The sequence below is a fragment of the Melozone crissalis genome, unplaced genomic scaffold (assembly GCF_028551555.1).
Source record: "Melozone crissalis strain CALT ecotype California unplaced genomic scaffold, PUWL_Pcris_2 ptg000027l_1, whole genome shotgun sequence".
In the NCBI taxonomy this organism is placed as follows: Eukaryota; Metazoa; Chordata; class Aves; order Passeriformes; family Passerellidae; genus Melozone; species Melozone crissalis.
Genome location: NW_026535805.1, coordinates 34,598,418 through 34,614,105, shown reverse-complemented (window position 1 = coordinate 34,614,105; position 15,688 = coordinate 34,598,418). Strand labels below are relative to the sequence as shown.

The 15,688-nt window shown below is 42.6% G+C and overlaps 1 protein-coding gene across 9 annotated transcripts in view; it reads left to right on the top strand.

The window, feature by feature from the left end:
- The window catches only part of HIVEP2 (HIVEP zinc finger 2), a 137,033-nt gene that overhangs the window by 75,521 nt on the left and 45,824 nt on the right, over positions 1-15,688 (top strand). For all 9 annotated transcript variants that reach the window (XM_054279104.1, XM_054279095.1, XM_054279094.1 and 6 more), the window contains one exon: positions 9,282-9,379. The gene's annotated coding sequence lies outside the window, so the exon portion shown is untranslated. The remainder of the gene's footprint in view (positions 1-9,281; positions 9,380-15,688) is intronic.

Below are 15,688 nucleotides of genomic sequence, written 5' to 3'. Positions count from 1 at the left end.
TATAAGAAAACTTTTCCTCTCCAAAACTGGAAAGCAAACTAAACTACTCTTAAATGTGACTGTTACCATCAGAATTACAGCTGCAGTTTTAACTTTGCATTTCTGCTTTCCATCTCTTGTCTCACTTATTTTTGCTGTTTGTCCCCTTGCTTTCAATTGTCTCTTCTGTGTCTCAATTTATCCAGTTTTTGTGGCCAACCAGCCAGTTCAGCATTACTGTCCCAATGGCTGTAAAGAGGGCAGAGAAGCCCTTCACTAAATGAGCTTTTTTCCACAATGCCTCTGTGCTTTCTTTGGTCCATTTTTGTTTGTGCTTGGTGCTCCATGTTGTGTCATCTGGGAAGAGAGATGATGTTTGCATAATGTGTATTTTTCTGGAGTTAATTTCTGAAAACATTTGTACAGTTGGCAGCACCTTTGGGGCAGGGACAGATTGCAATCTCAAACACAGAACAAGTCAGTGCGTTGACAGCAGCTGGAGGAGTGGAAGAACAGGTAGAGCCTGGCCCTCGGTGCTCCCTTCCCCACATTCCCCACAGCCTTTTTCTATGGGGACTTGCTTGGGAGCTTGGCAGAAAGCAGCCTCAGGCAGCAGAGCATAGTTTAGGGCAGCCCCGTGGTATTTGTAATTGATTTTGGTATCTGCAAAGGCAGATAAGGCTCCTTCATCTGGGGAGAAGGGCAGAGGCAGGCAAATGGTGCAGCCTGCTGCTGGGCATAAATTCCCCATGACTGGTCCCAGCCCTGCTCTTTGCAACAGGCTTTTCCTTTCCCACTTGTCTGCAGTCAAGGAATGCTCCTGGGGATCTGTGCTTGACTGGAAGTCATCTCTGTTAGATTAATGATGCTTGCGAAGACTGAAAGAAATATGAAGGAAAATAATAGATTTCAGATGGTGTTAGAGGCTGCCCTGTTACTTCAGTCTATCAAGGGAAGACCCACATTCCTTATCAAATGACCCACATTCCTCACACTACTATCAAAGTAGTGTGCTTATTATCCCCGCTCTTTCCTTGTTGCCACGTGAGGAAAATGTAAATGAAGAGTCGAACTGCCCATTATTTTTCACTCTTTTTCCAGCAGATAATTTCCCAATTCTCTGTGTGAAAAGGCTCAGTGAGGCTCATCAGCAATGTATGTACACAATTTCCTATGGTAGCTTCTTACCTCACTTTTTTTGTGTTGACTCCTGCCTCTGTGGTCCCTGTAATCCATATGTATATGTATATATATCTATGTCCACTCCAAGGATATGTCCCATGGCCTTTTTAAAATTTGTTTTTGCTTAACTGATTTATGGATGAGTTAAAAAGACTAGTATTTACATGCATGAGTGACAGTTTGATTAACAGCTGAATTCTATGTTCTTCCAGCCTAATGAGCTCCAAAGGTAAATCAAGGGAAGTTTTGTGGAAAATCCTCACTCTGTGAAAAACCAACATTCAAAAAGATGCACCACTACCTATTCGCTTTTGACTTGAGCACATGCTATGCTTTGCTTTGCTGAATTGACTTTACTGATTAGAGATGGAATTAAGTGACTTGCTTAAATGACTTGCTTAGCTGTGAATGAGGTTGCATAATTTCTCTGCTGGAGCTCTTCTCCCAAATCAGTGAGAGTAGGCTCAGGCCACAGGGACAGAGAGGGATGCAGTTGTAACGGGCAGGATAAGTCAATTAAGAATTATGCCCTTTGTATTGTAAAATGATATTTTGTTTTTTCATTACTGCCAGTTTCAAATTGTGGTTGTGAATTGTAATCAAGTGAATATGGTTTCATGGGGCAAGTATAGCAAAATATTTTTGAGCAGCTATAGGAATTCAGCTAAAAGCTCTTGTGTAGCTGTGTCCAAGCTAACTGCTGTTGCACTGCCTTGTTTTTCAGACTCTTTCATTCTTTTGTTGACACAAAAATCATTAGAAAACATTCACTGGCAGCCTTTAATAGCATATATTTAGAACATGAAATAAAGAAGCCAGACATTAGTGATGCACCATAATCTATTAGTAATCTGTTTAACTCTACTCCTCCACACATGTAAGAGAATAAAATAGTAGTTACTCAAATAAAATGGATATTTTTAAAAAATCTTCACCTTTATGATTATGCAGGTTTTTTTTCTTTAAAGCACCACCTATTTTTCTTTTTCTGAGAGTCAATGGTGATCGCAAAATGTGAAAAATTGCAAACAAAACTGAGGAGAAGTTCAAGTTAGCTGTGGAGCCAGAAGTGTGATTCAGTAGCTGAAAATATCTCTGCGCTTCATGCATCAAACTCAAACACTGTGCTTTGGCAACGCCCCCTGGATTAGAAGCCGAGTTTGAGGTCATTCCTCCTCCAGCCTGCCATGTATGGAGAGAGCCCACGCTCATGACAAATTACTGAGCAGAGTGACATCAGTGCAGAGGGATCTTGCCTCACTGAGGAGCACCAAAGTCTTCACTACTGCCTTTCTCTTGGTAGTCTTAAGACCTGGAGGACCAGAGTGGAGGGACTGGGAGAGAGGACACTTGAAACAGTCCCTCTCTAGATGTGGCAATTACAAGGGATAGTGAAGTCGTTTCCTTGTAGAGAGGTCACATGATGTCCAGCAGAAGTGCTTTGAAAGTGTGTGCTCAGAGATGGTTTGGTGGCCCATTCAGACTTTCAAGACAAATAGTCAGCTGCCAGTGATGGTGTTACACTGGGGCTGCCAACCTGAAACAACAATTGTGTAATCCTGTGCTTTACAAGCCGTCTCTGCAACTGTCCGAGACTGATCTCAGCCTATCTGGGCTAAATTCAGAGTGCCTTGAGTAAAGTCTATACTTTTAACTAACACTGGACTCATTGAGCTCTTAGTTTTATTTTATAGGGAGCCTTAGCTTAGATTTTGCAGGTAACAACCAAAAGTCTGTAAACAGACCCTAAGTCCTTAGATTATTTTCCTTCCTGGCAAAACTCTCTTGCTTACAGAAATCCCACTTCCCTCCTGTTATCCTGCAGGTCTGACCCTGTTGCCAGCTTCTTGGGAACGAGTTAGCTTTCACCTGCTGCTGAGATTGTTCAGCCCTATGCTGTTACTCTGCCATGGGCTCGATGCTGCCATGGCCTTTCCATGGAGATGGAGATAGTTTTGACAGCTAGGTGATTGGCATGGTGTAATGGGATTCTTGCCATATTGTAGCCTACCTGCTTAGTGGCCTTAATGTCTGCTTAGTGCCTCTGCCTCAGTTGTGAGGCACTCCACTGTGCACTGTGCACTGTGCACCTTGCTGCATTGGTTTTCCCCAGTGCATGGGTGTCGTAGCAGGGTAGTCATTCAAAGAGAGAATGGAAGCCAAGGCCACTCAGTGTGGGAGGTTCCTCGTGATGATTTTGCCAAAGTCTGTTGTGCCAAAGAGCATGTTTAGATCCCATAGAGCATGAGCTTTACCTAGAATCCTATCTTGGGCTTGGCTGAGATCTGATGTTTTCGTTTTCCCTGCCTACTCTCGGAGGATCGCCAGATGTACTCCCATCTTCCTGCCAGCTGCCTGCACAAACAGCCCTCTTGGCAGCAGCAGGCTAGGCAAATGGGTTGAGCAATGTGTGTTTGAGGACACTGTGTCAATTGTCAGCTTGACCATTGTCTAAAAGCATCAGACCTGGTTAGTGAGGGCGCAGGTCTCAGCTGGCAGCATCCAAACCGTTATTTGCAGTGAGGTTATGGACCTGTACTTGGGGGATGTGCTCTTGCTAATTTAGCTCCTGGCTGAAGTGATAAAAAGTAACCCAAAATCATAGTTTCAGTGGCAGCAGCTAAATAAGCTCCTGTGCAGATTGGGGTCTGAAGATAAAGGAGATAACATAGGGAGGCTCCCAAGAAGTAATTAGTTTCTTGGTTTTAATAAAGTGAATTACCTATGTGTAAAGTAAACAAAGTTCATAGATGTTCCTTTTAGTTAAATTTTGTTTGGATTGCAGAACCTGAGAGACAATAGAACCAGCTCCACTGACACACATGCATTAGTAAATATGTCTATTTTTATTTATATAATATGTACATATATGTACATATGGATATATACATATATTTATGTAGATAAACGCTTATATATGCACATAAATTTATGCATGTACAAATCTGAACAAACTGAAATATTTCAAAGATTTCTTTGTGCTCTTTGCATTGAGATCTGCAACATGGTATTAGCAGGATACCAAAATGAAGAAAAGCTGTCTATAAAAAAAATTTAAATGGGCTATCACACTCCTATTGAGAAAATTGTGGAAAACAAAAGAAGCATATATACTGAAAGATAAAGCAGATTTCAGATCTCTTGCCGTTTTAATAATGAAGATAAAAATGTTTACAGCATAGCAACATTTGATTCAAAAAATGAATTCTATACCTTTTAGTTTGGAAGTAGTTCAAGATTTGATCCATTAATTTTATCTAACTGGTTGTAGGCAAACATATTTGTGCAGTATCGGGAGCTGCCAGAATGACCTGGAATTTAGAGGGCAAAGGTAGGGTTGCTTTAAGTATTTTAATTCATCTATTCAAAGATGATTTGTGTGAACATATTAAGAACACCAGTAAACTAATGGGAATAATTTTCTTCCACTTTTTCCAAATTCAATTGCATATGGTATGATTGCATTTGACCAAGGCATGAACATAATTTCACAGATGATTGTCTTCTGGCACTGATCATATGAAGTCAATTTAGAGTATGACATTGCTTTTACCTTCCTTCTCTTCCTCAGAAGACTTTTTTGCTTCTAGCTGCCATAGCTATCAAATTGTATGTATAATAAATTGTGTTTTGTTTAGAGAGCGATAACTGTAAAATATTGCCCATTTGGAGAAAAAGTGCTGCGATTGAGATTGATGCCTGGAACTTAATGTATCATAGCTGCAATCAAACAAATTTTAGACTTCTTATTTCTCCTATTCACAGAGTTCTGTGGACCTTCTGTGTCCTTTTCCTTTGAAAAGGAAAAAAGGAGCAAAAAGAGAAAAATGAGAAAATTAAAAAATTAAAATATTAGAAAATCCACTCTGACTGGCTTCACACTCTCTACATATTACAGAAGTTTTTGTGGTCAGTTCATTGCATTAAGTAAGAAAACATCTGTAAAGAGAGAGCTCATGCAAGATGGCTCCGAGTGAGAGATTTGCATATAGCCCCACTGTTTTGTGTTACCCGCCATGAATTCAAGTTGATGGTCAATGCACTGCAGAAGTGTGCACATTTTTCTACCCATATTGCTTAACTCTTCTTTAGTACAAATTATTCTGTATAATCCTAGAACCTGGCTGCAGCTTAATGGTACCTTACAGACCTGGTCAAAATGAGGCTTTAGGTAAATTCCCAAACCATGGTTAGTTACAGACTATCCTGGAATGCTATCTGCGGCAAGCCAGTTGAGGAGTAACATGGGCATGGCTTTATTAGCCCTTTGGACTCTTGAAGCAATTTCACCTGTTTACTGTAGTATTTCAGAATCCTTGAATAATTAGCAGTAAAATATTATCCAGTTGCTTTCCAAAAATTTTAGTTTCTCATTAAAATACACAGGAGATTTCTGACTTTTTTTTGCTTTGGAAGGTGCATAAGAATTTCCCAGTCAAGCCCCTACCCTCAACTGACCCTACAGTGGCAGTTTAACAAATATTTTAAAAGTGATATAAAGCAAAGATGTTGCTGTTGATCCATGACATTACTTAATTATTATGATCAGATGACGCTGATGTCTCTGTTACATTTTAGTGTCACCACTGAAGGTGTAGTTTTATGACTAGAAAATAGTTACAGGGGTTGTCAAGGCTGCTAGGAGTCTTTCAAAAGCAGATGGTGTAAGTCATTATCAGAGCACCTCTGCCTATGTTTCCAGGTCCTGTGTAAAAGGCTATTCCCAGAGCGTTTGAGAGGCAAAGTTCAAACTGAAAAAGCTCTTCCAAACAGTGAGACATGCTGTGATTTTCATACTCTCATTTCCCTTTTGATGAGCTTGTCTATTCATAGTCCCAATAGCTGTCAAAAACCTGCAGAAGAGATTATGAGAGTCATGACCAGGTGTGACCAAATAGAATCACAGAATCATTTAGGTTGGAAGTCCAGCTGTTAACCCAGCACTGCCAAGTCCATGACTAAGTCTCGTTCCCAAATGCCACATCTGCATGTCTTTTAAATACCTCCAGGGATGGTGACTCAACCACTGTCCTGGGCAGCCTGTTCCAAGGCTTGACAACTCTTTCTGCAAAGAAGTTTTTTCCTAATATCCAATCTAAACCTCCTCTGATGCAACTTGAAGTAATTTCCTTTTGCCCAACAATTTGTTAGTTGTAAGAAGAGACCTAGCAACTTATAAACACTAGAAAATGCTCAGCAGTGGTGGCTGCATTGCTGTCTGTCTTTGGTGGGCAGGCATTGGAGGCATGCTTGTTTTCTTCTGCAGCAAAGGAACAAAGGATCACTCAAATTTTTACTAATGCAGTGATAAAAAGAAAAGTTCCTAGTTTTACTATCCAAACAATAACTCTTGAGCTTTAATTAGGCAGCAAAATCCTATTTGAGGACACATGAGTTATCTGGGCTTGTTAGAGACTCTGCAGATTGGCTGTTCCCTCAGACTACCTCCCCTTTGCTAGAACCAGTGCTGCTATGAGGTGCTAAGGTAGTAAGGAGATGCACTAGTACTGCCAGGATGAAAACCTGCTGTCCTTAACTAGGTCTTGGTTTGAAGAATATTTTGCCTCCTTGTAAGCAATGATTAAGTTTCTTAAATACTCAGAAACTGATCCAGCCTGAATTTAATGGATCAGATGCTAGAATATTCTTTGAGGAGCCATGTTGAAGACAGTGAGGTTACCACAGCAAGAGGGAAGACATTGGATATATTCCATTTTGCCCTAACTTATTTTAGCTCAGTTTTGAGCTAAAATAAGTTAGGGCAAAATGGAATATAGTGTTCCTCATGGATTTCAATTTAAACCCTCTCCATGAAGCTGGAGCAGCAGAAGTGTGAATTTGTTCTATAAATGACATCTTTCACTTATGGCTTTATTCTCTTTTCTTGAAATTCTCCTCTGCTTCTGCCAGGATGCCATAGAGAGGATTGAGTATAAATGAGTATAAAAGCCCTTGTCTTTAGGTTGCAGATAGGACAAACAAGTTCATGATGCATATTAATTAGAAATAACTGTGCAAGTGTAGCCAGCAGCACTAAAACCACTTCAGCCTGTGAAAGTACAAGGAGATCTGCTTTAGGGCTGGAAGGTATCCATGCCACACCAGGGGGAAGAGGCTACAATCCAGACCACTCCTTGATCCTACTGAAGGATGGGAGAATAAGGACTCATGACTTCTTTATTGCTTTACTTTGCTTTTTTGCCTGGGACATTTTTCAGGTCAATTGTAAAAGTAGTGATTTAAATGCTAAGTACAGAGTTTTGCCCTTAAGTAGAGACGTGCCAAGGTTTCACCAACCGATTAAAACCATATTAGGCCCTGTCTGTTCAAAGGTTCAAAAGTGGCTCCTGGCTTCACACCCAGATAGATCATTTCCTAGAAAGCTGTAGATTGGTGTGATAAAGTGCCAGGGCCTGCAGCCAGAGCATGTGTTATTTTATATACTCAGATGCCTGTATAGACTGCTGTTGATATTGCTGGTCAATAACACATTATCATTTACTATTTGTTTTTGTTGCTGGTAGCAAACATTGCAGGGAAAAACAGCATAAGCATGTCCATTTATTGCCGGCCAGTTCCAGCCCTGTTTTACCTTTCAGCTTTTGGCACCCTGTTTGCACTGGCTCACATCTGTGCTCTGCTAGCAGTGGAAGCACCATTTGTTGCCCACCCCCCAGAGCACAGGTTCCCTGCTGGAAGCAGAGGGAAGTTTGCTTTGGCTTCAGGGTATGTTGTGGTCAGGCCACAGGCACAAATCTGTGGGTTAGGTGGGCTAAGTTTGAGATTTTCCTGTCCAAGTCCTCTGACTCATGCTCCTCTACCATGATGTGTAAGGGCTTGAGGAGCATGTACCTTCTGCTGTGGTGGCCTGATCACCTGAGATGGTAACCAGCCAGAGCCCAGTGCCACAGCCAGGGCAAAAGAGCAGGAGAAGGGGTGACATGAGCTGCACTTCTTGCTGGGACCCTGGAGTGCTGCCCTGTGCAGGAGCACATTCCCCTGGGATGCTCACACTTGTTGCCTACCTGTCACATTGCTTGGGATCTCACATGTGGGTATTCAGGGATGCAGGGAAGCCTGAAAGAAAGTGCCCTGAGCAAAATGCATGCTGTAGTTGTCTGTTCACACCAGTCTTTGCAAAGTCAGAACAGCCAGGCCTGTTGGAGTACGTAGTTCACTGAATACAAGATCACTGAAGGTTTGTTGCCTAAGTATTAACAAGGTGGGCATATCAGTCAGCTCTGCTGTGTACAAATGAGATCTGAGTCTCCAGTTCCTGGTGCCTTCTGTATGCCCAGTTAGGGGTATTCAATAACCCACTCCCTGCAAGGTGTAAGCAAAGCAGCCTGTGGCTGTCTAACGTGTCTGACACATTAATGAACATATCTCCTGGTGCTCTGTGCCTTGGATGCACATACACTCCTGCACACATGCCTACAGCAGGTCTTTTGTGTGCAGAAAGTGCTTTCTTTGTGGTCGTTCCCAGAGTGCCATCACATGTAAGGAGAAATGTAAGGATTATGACTGTTTTTCACACTGTATGCTAATAACTTACTTTCTAAAACATACTAGCATCATATGGAAAAGGGAATTCCTATAGGTGGTCTCACTTTTAAAGTGCTAAATAGGAAAGAAGCAGGATGAAAGATAATCACATTGCTCTGGTTCAATAACAGGAATGTATTTGCATTTAATTAAAAATTATGTGCTCTTAAGTTAGGATTCGGGCATGATGTTTTCAAAATTGGACAGAAATTAGGCAGAACACTTGGAATGACAAGGCCTAAAAGACAATTCGTGGTTTGTGTTTACCCTGCTTTTTGCATATATCAAGTTTGAAAATACATCATTGTATGCACCTACTGGCCTTGTATGTCTATTGTTTTCACTTGGACATGCATTAGCTGATGTGTATTATAGCCCACAGCAAGTTGGAAACCACAGGAGAGCTACTGATTGCTGGTGCCACATTGCTCTGAAGGCAGCAAGAAGGACTGTGACAATCTCAAGTTCTTACATGTATTGATGTAGCCAACACCATAAAGTCAGGTTATAAAATCAAACAGCAAGCTGAATTGATCACAATCTTTAAAAATCTTTAATATTTGTTTTCCAAACAGGTGGAAGAGAGAGTCAACAGCCATATTTGCTGGAGTAGTGAACCAAATTGCTTTGACTGGAACCATTACTCATGTGCACCTTTGATGGCAGCAGCCAGGTAGGAGAGCAAAGGAAGGGTGGTTTTGCATGAGCTGAGGGAGTGGGTCTGAGAGCACAGTTTTTAATTCTGAAAAGGCTCCATGTGGAAGTCACCTACATTTAACTTCTCATTATGTGTCCTTTTCTTACAACTGAAGCCAGCTTTTGCCAAAAATAGAGACATTTCTGTTTTGGGGCAGGTTTTTGTTAATTTGGAAGTGATGTCTTTGTTTTGTCCACATATTTGGTTTTCCACTTTCCCTCTCCTATGCAATTCTTATATCAAATATCCAGGGACTCCACTTCCTGAACTAAACAGAAAAGTGTGCTTGTAAAAATACAAGAAGATATGGTGGGTGAGGTTTGTATATCTGAAATGTCTGAAATGTTTATTTACTTTGTCCTAAAATATAAGTTGGTGATTTATGCTTGACAATCTTGCAATTTCAAGTGCACCATGGACAGTACTGTCCAAGGTTTCATTTTTCCTCTGGGTCTTGAACACTTGGGCATGTAGAAACTGCAGTTATAAAAGTGCTAATGTTGTTGTATGCAATAACACCCAAGCTTAAAGTTAGTGGATCCACAACAGAGGTCTTACTGTGGCATCAGATAGTTCAGAAGACAATTCATCTTGTCAAGAAAAAGTCAGTTTTCAGCTACTGATTGCAGCACCATGTTTATTAGGGTTGGTAGTCCCAAGATGGTCAGTTTTCATATTCACAGTCTCAAAAACTGTGCCTGTGTGCAGTACACAAAGTTACTTTTCTTGCTATAGGAAAATTGAAGCACTGAGAAGCTCCTCTTCTCTCATCTTCTCTGTACAGGCACATCCTTGATGGTCAAAGAATTGTTAGCCCTTAGAATTTATTAAGACAAGCCTGAAAGAGTGAAAGGTTAAGGAAAGTTTGATCTGTCTCATTGAGTTTCTTTTTTTTTTTAATTATCCAATATTTATCTTCAGCCATAGAAGCTAGGTGTATAAGGAAGACCTTGAAGATTCTCATGTAATATCACAAGCACATGAGGTGTTCAAAGAAAATACAGAACATAGAGATAACCGCAGATTTTTCTCAAATACAGATTTGAGATAACCGCACCAGATTTTTCAGGATTATGTAAATAGTGTTATAGTGTTGGATCTATGTTTCATTCTATATATGAATTCAGTGAAAGAAGGGGTAAATTGAGAAGGGCAATCCCTTGAACCTTTGCTCAACCCTGGAACTGATCCCAAATATTCTGCAGTCCAGAATGGTGCTATATGGGATATCTCTTCTTATGGATCTTCTCAGGGTCCCTGCAATGGGGGTCGTGGGTATCTGCGTTGTTCTCTCTCCCCCCTGCAGCCTCTGAGAGCAGCTGAGATGTTTGTGTGCAGCCTGGGATCAGGGTTGGGTGGGCGAGAGGGTGTGAACTGATGGCTGTCAGCAGGGCTGTTACCCCCGCCAGAGGTCCTGTGGAATTTCTGTTTAAAGTTCAGCAGGAAAAGAAACTGTCCTCATGCACCCCTGAGCTGTGTTGCCAGTTTGGAAAGCATTAACAGCGTGTGAAATTTATAAGGAGGAGTAATGGAACACTGCTGGAGTATGGAAACCTGGCCATGTCCTGACTCACCAGGCAGGATTTAAGTGGAAAACGGAGAACTTTGGCACACAAGAGTATGGCGGCCATGCTCTGAAACGGGGTTTTAGCATACAGCTTTCAGGTTTTGTTAGAATGTAACTTAAAGGCACTTGTGTGCATTGGGCCCTTTTTGCTGTGGCTCTTGTACAGGAGAACTCTCCCCAGTAATGTGTCAGCCGAATAATAGCACACTTCACTTTTTGTTTGGAACAATTAAATTTTAGAATAGATGCTCTCAATTCATGTAGTTCAAACCAGCGTTATTGTAACTATGATGATATGTACCACTACCTCGTGTGCTAAGGATATTAAGGCAAGCACTTAATACTGGTAGGGTAGTAAATACGCTGTGTGAGCTAATAAAAGGCTCCCATGAAGAAATGGAACCCTATTACTGCCTGCTGTACAGGTGAAAGCTTGCAGTCTGATTCCACCTCTAGGCACGGGGTGGTAGGAAAGGCACATTTTCTCCAGGGACCAGAGCATGCAAGGCTCCCAAATCAGGAGTCTCAGGCATCCTTCAGGGAATGTTTCCTGCAGCTGAGCAAGATTGCAAGCTGTGGTGAGGAGGACTAGCTGCTTTATTTTGGCTAGGAATCCTTTGAAGATACTGGTCCTGATTCTCTACTGCCTGAAACCTTTTGCTATTTATACCTGAGTAAAGTGAATGCCGAGCGAGCATAAAATACCACTACGCTGGTGCTAAAGGAGCTGTTATCCACTTTGCCCAAATATAAATGACTATGCAAAGGGTGAAGCAAGTTCAAGGTCTCTCTCTTTGTTGTGACATTGCCCCTAGATCCTGCTGCTCATTGCTGACAGCATGAATAGAGCGAGGCTGAATCTTCCTGTAGGTTTGAGCTCGAGATGTGCAAACTCGGGTAAGTGGGAGCACCTGCTTCTGGTCCCGCTAGTATCCGCAGAGGGGCAAAACACGTTTCTCCTTTCCCGTCCTGGAGGCGGCCGAGCAGCGCGGCTGGACAGCAAATCCATGCGGCAGTTCCCTGACAGCCTGTGCCGGGCTGGGGGGATGAGACCCGGGCAGGCCCAGAGGAGGCAGGAACGGGCACGGCGCTCTGCAGGCTCGCAGCTGCGGGGCACGGAAGGCCGCGCTGCCGAGGCAGCGGCCCGGCGGGCGGGGGCGGCCGGGCTGAGGGAGGAGAGGCCGCGCCCGGCGCAGCTGCCGCTGCCAGCCCCGGGCCTCGGGCAGCTGCGGCACCCCGCTCATCACCCTGCTGCCGCCGGCGGGGCCGCGTTCGGCTTCCCTTCATTGCACAGCGTCCCCACCCCCAAAAAACCGGAACCAACCCCCAGAGCCATAAAAATCAGCGCTTGCTTAATGAAATCGAACAGCTTCATCCCCCCCCGCCTAACAACATGTGGCCGGTGCGGCCGCAGCCGGCAGTGCGCTGACATCCCGCCCATTGGAAGGAAGAACACGGTCCTTGAAATGCTCTGGCACCGAGAGGTGCTGCTTTCCTGCTAGAGCAGAGACAGATAAGGATATTGTGAAGGAGAAATTTGGCGTTGCATATTATGAAACGGAATCCTTAAAGAACCTGCGTACTTTTGGCAGTATTTCGTATCTCGTAAATAGAACCCATATATATTCATGCGTATTTTAAGCAGAATATAGTGTACTGCAATTTCTGCCATCTAAGCAGATATCTTGGTAGAGTAATTTAAAAACATAGCTGGGGTTTTTTTGGTTTTTTTTTGGGTTTGTTTTTTTTTTTTTTTTCCGTAGCCAGCACTGCACCAATTAAATAGCAAGGCCAGCATTCTGTGTTAGGCAGGCATCCTGGCCGAGGGGCGCCCAGGTGTCCATATACCTGCTGAAGGCAATGCAGGAGCTCAGGAGTTGACCCAGCTGAGCAGAGCTGTGTGGGGATGGTGTGCTGCAATGCACACTGATGTGGGAGAGATACTTTTAAAAAGCAAGACATGCAAATGGATTCTTTATAAGACCTAGATAAACCTCGATAGATTTAATTTCTTTATAATCCTGCAAGTAACCTACTTTTTGCTAGGGGATAGGGGGTCATAACAGCATGAACACTTGAATCACTGAACCCCCCCACTTGATGACATTAATTTTATTTCGCTTCCAAGATGTGTATATACCTTTTTGCATCTATATTTCCCTCTGTCTAAAAATGTCTTAAGGTTATATATTCGAGGCTTGCAGCTTTAATTAAGACATGGAGTGAATAACTGCAATTTTAAATCTGCCAGTGACATATACGCAGAATTATTGTTACATACCATGCTATAGTAACTCTAAATAATTTCAAAATACAAGCAGGATTCTATACTACAATGTCAGTCTTTAAAAGTAATCCTATGAACCTGGCTGTGTTCTAAACAAAATTTGAAGAATTTTAGATTTTTGAAAAGTCCAATGCCCCGTGCAAATCCATGTGAGTGGAGTCTCTTGCTCACTGACACTTTGCTAAAAAGTTCTGAGACTGCAAAGTTTCAGACAGTTGGGAAGCTCAGATCCACACTAGCAGTTACCTCCAGATGGCTGCACTTTCATTTGGTACTAAGCCTTCTAGCATCTCAGAGTTTGCATGTTTGGGATGGTGATGTGTACTGTTCCACTTGTTTTTGCCAGAAAATGTACAGGACATTGTATGATAAGTTTTGACACATGATATAGCTCAAAGAAGAGGTGAGAAAGAGAGTGTGGGGAAAGAGAAGGGGCAAGGAAAAGGGGAGGACAGGAAAAGAAAGGAATAAGAAAATGCAGGAAGAGAAGTTTATGTCAGTGTAATGAATTCAGCCTGACTGGCAAATACAATCTGACTGCAAGTTGTGAATTTCATTGAATTTGATCCAAGAAAGACACAGCTGAGCAATCTGCAGGAAGCAACCTTTTCCTAGAAGTATGCCGCTCCAAACTGTACAAATTCTTCCACTGGTCGTAAAATGTCTGTCTGCCACTGAACCTGTGCAATCAGATACTTTTGAAGAGAAAGTGTTGTACTGAAACAGTCAACTGAAGAATAGCAAAAAATACCACTAAAAGTAGAATTTGAAAGAAGAAAACCTATATAATTTGAAATTGGCCAATGAAGCCTTAGTGATAAGGACAGTTAATCATTCTGGTGCAGCTGTTTCCTGACATTTCTGCAAAATGTTGTGGAAAAATTAATGAAGGTTTGTTCAGTAATGGTTTTGAGCTTGGCTAGTGGAAAATATGACAGTATTTCCATCGTCAATTAAGAACAAGCAAGGCCCTTTTTTTTCCGTAGGGGAAGTGGTATGCAGTTTGTACTGCACAGGAAACTGTAGACTTGAGAGCAGCTGTGTGATAGTAACAGGTATGCAGAGAATATGGAGAAGGGTCTGGGCCCTCTTCTCTTATCACATGTGCTTCAGTGTAGTAGAAGTAGCTCTGTTACATACTGGAAATACAGGATACTTACACTATCTACCATGTGGGGTATTCCTTCGAGTGTCTGGCTCTGAAAATAAATGCCCTTCTTGTCGCTTCAGTAACAAAGCTTGCATTAATAAGGCTTTCACTACAATTTTATTACTGTGACATCAGAAAAGACTAATTCCTTCAGGTGGAGAGACAGGATGTTTTTACCCATCTTTGAAATTCACGTTACTTGCCATTCAACCTCAGGGTGTCTGGTTGTCATGGCCATGCAGCAGGCCTTGCATGCTCACCGTGCCTGCAGCTCACCAGCAGGCCTTGGTGGGCGCATCTGGCTGCTGAGCTGCGTGGGTGAGGAGCAGCAGTGCAGCTGGAGGGGAGCTCGCTGACCTGCGTGCAATATGGACATGGGCTGTGCGTGCCAGCTTGGTGTCAGGCATGTGTATGTGGTGCTGCAGATAGCCAAGAAAGCATGTGGAAGCACGAGCATGCCCAGAGGGTGCATTCCTGTTGCAGATCAGCATAGCTGAAGGTCACTATAGCAGCTGAGCAGTGGCCTTTGTCCACTCCTTCACCTTTTAGCCCGCAGCCCCTGGCAGGCAGCCAGCTGCCAAAATCCTCCTCCAATGGCACCTTGGGGTTCCTGCTCCTGCCAAAGCTCAACTGTGCTTGAGCTCCTCCAGCCCAACCCAGTCTGGGGTATGCTGGATCCTCTCTGTGCTTGAATAGGCTGTATGGGGCAGAAGGTGATTGGGAAAGAGACAGTTTCACTCTTGAGAATAAATTACGAAGACCGGTCCCGTACAGCCAGTAGAGTTAACTTTTTTACTCAAGGGGTTCTAAATTTTATTTTGTGTGAAAAATGCATTAGTGTGAAATGTCCAGGTCTGGTACAGAAACATGTAAATCACTGCAAATGTTCAGGTGAATGATTGAGGTGCTCAGTACCTTTCTAGTACCTTTCTGGACTGTGAGGTTTTGTACATGCTTGCCTCCTGTAATTGCTTTTTTCTTCCTCTGACTTTCTGAGATACTTTGAGTCCTACCATAAATATGATTTCTAGCTTGTTTACACGGTATGATGATTCATGCTAAAGTGGTGGATAGAAGATGTGTTATAATGAATGGTTTATGCTTTCCTAATATCATTCTGTAAAGGTGACACTTACTCAATGCTCCACTGCAAATTTAGAAGACCCTTAGCAAGCTTGCTAAAAATGTTTGTCTTGCTCTCTGTAATGTTAGCTGTAGTGTGTATAGTTCTTATTGACAGGTTTAAGCCAGTGTAAGACAGTTAATAACGACAGACTTGTA